This window comes from Gavialis gangeticus, unplaced genomic scaffold (genome assembly GCF_001723915.1).
Source record: "Gavialis gangeticus isolate Ggan-Ray unplaced genomic scaffold, GavGan_comp1, whole genome shotgun sequence".
NCBI lineage: Eukaryota > Metazoa > Chordata > Crocodylia > Gavialidae > Gavialis > Gavialis gangeticus.
The window spans coordinates 9,419,967-9,422,285 of NW_017729001.1; the positions used below are offsets into that span (position 1 = coordinate 9,419,967).

At 41.2% G+C, this 2,319-nt stretch overlaps 1 protein-coding gene across 2 annotated transcripts in view; it reads right to left on the reverse strand.

Annotated features, from left to right (window-relative positions):
• Positions 1–2,319, reverse strand: part of TAOK3 (TAO kinase 3) — a 155,755-nt gene that overhangs the window by 98,674 nt on the left and 54,762 nt on the right. For both annotated transcript variants that reach the window (XM_019506764.1, XM_019506765.1), the window contains exon 2: positions 1,364–1,454. The gene's annotated coding sequence lies outside the window, so the exon portion shown is untranslated. The remainder of the gene's footprint in view (positions 1–1,363; positions 1,455–2,319) is intronic.

Sequence of the window (2,319 nt, forward strand, 5' to 3'; positions counted from 1 at the left end):
CATTCTCTATTTCACTTACATATGATATTCTCTATGGAAGGGATCTTCAAAAGGTAAAGGTACTAAAGTCCAAGTAACTTTCAGTGGGTCCCCAGTCATTTAGGTGACTTTAAGAATCTCAATGATGAGCCTAAGTCCCCCAACAAACTTTTTTTTTTTTTTGGTGCACCTCTATGGAGTGTGCACATATGCATACATGGCACAATACAGTGTGGTAGTTAATGGAAGGCTTACAATATCATTCTAAAAAAAACTTCCCACCCCCTCCACCCTCCCTTGACGTAGAAGTCACTAACTTGATTTATATTCACTAGAAGTTGTTAGGAAGAAGAAACCACACTCTGAAAATATAACCACAAGGAATTTCCATTTCTTAAGCCTTTTCATGTTAGTTTTGTGCTCTGCTTATCCAGATCACCCAAAGGCAAGAAAGAGAGACAAGAACAATACCAAAACATATTAAACACATTGCATATCATTAATGCAGAAGTAGAAATTAAATGACAAGAAGGTATTTAGCTCTCCACACTTTGGGAGAAACAAGACAGCCCTGAAAACTTCGGCACTCTCTTTTTAAAACCATCCATTAGATGAAAAAGATTAATTTAACTGGCTGTACCTTATGTTCAGCATTGTCATATGAAAACCTTACCTTAGCCTGAAGTGACAGATTCTCTTGCACAGGGAAGCTGTTCTATACTTTAAAAGTGACATGGCCAATTTTCTAAACCGTGGTGGGCAAAATGTGGCCTGCGTATGGCCCACCAAGCCATTCTACCTGGGGGGGGCCCCTAAAAAAATTTAGAAAATTAAAATTTATCTGCCCTGGGCTGCCTGTCTTGCGGCCCTTGATGCCTTGCCAAAAAACTCAGTAAGTGGCCCTCCGCCATTGCCTGCCACTCTTCTAACCAAAACCTAAAACATACAAATTTCTCTGTGACTACCATTTTAATGTCCATTTTTTACCTGTTGGACACTAAGCTGGTCAGGCAAAACTATAAACTTGTATGTGCGCATAAAGGTACAAGAGCAGATTTATGAAATATTACCACAAAATGTGCCCAACTGATGTTAGAAACCAGATCTAAAAGGCAGTAATGGGACACCCAAGAAAGACCCGTTTGAAACACAGCCAGATAAAATAAACTGGAATGAACAACAGTAGACCTGAATAGGTTTCAGACTTAAAGACATGAAAATCCAGAGCATAACCTTGACTTGAAATTATTTCTCAACTATCAACCAGGGCCATCCCTGGTTAAGGGTTCCTTCTTATGGAAGATTGGGCCTGACAAATAATAACAGGTTTAAAAATAAAACCCAGTTCACTGTGGCATAGAGAATACATTCCACTGAATCATACCTGTTTAACTGTGGCACAAACCATACTCTGTGGCTTAGACCAATTTTAGCAGCATCTTGTGTGTGTTCTCCGTTTGGTGCACTTTGTTTTCCTGTGAAGAAAACATTTAGAGAAACTCTGTATAAATTATTTTTTTCCATCCTAGTAGCTGTCTGTGTAGATAGTAAGGCTGATTCACACCATAATTTCAAAGATCCCCAGCATGAATAATGCCCATCAATGCTGTTCTTTCCTTCCTAGGAGAAGAAATATCACTTCACCTGTTCTGCAAACCCTAGGGTTGTAATGTATCACTCCAAGGTGGGAATACAAGGAAGAGAGGTTAACTGTTAAAATTCACCAGCTTAAAAAAAGGCCCCCAACTTTGATTTTTACATTTCACTACCCATTATCCCTCTGCTCCCCCCCACTTTGATACCTGCAAAGTTCCTGATTAAGTATCTGCACCAGAACACATTTCTTTTGTTTTACACTTAAAGGGATTTATTTGTCAGGCAGGCCTTGATGCCAGTATGCAGGGCTGGGTGGAAGCAGTGCGGGACCCAGTCCCTGATCCAGGCACACAGAGGAGGCATGGAGCCCGATTCAGGCACACAGGGCCCATTCCAGCCCACAGACTGGTCCTGCACCATTCGTCTAGTCTTCAGGGCCAAAACACTTAGCGCCACTGGTACAGAACGTAGCTGTTATATTAAAACACCTGACCAATTCTAATTTTGAGTGAAAAATGAGGGAGAGTCTGACACTTCACTAACATACTTGTTAGATTTCATCTGGTCCGAATCATCAGTAAGTTAACAAAGCAGTCGATGGCTGCCATCAACTGCTTCCAGCAAAACAAAAGCTACCAACTGCCTCTCTTTCCCCTGGAGTTTAATATGGCGACCTCCTGAACCAGCATCTTTGGGGAGCTACAGTACGGGACAGTGGAAGCATACATAAGCCATAGACTTGGA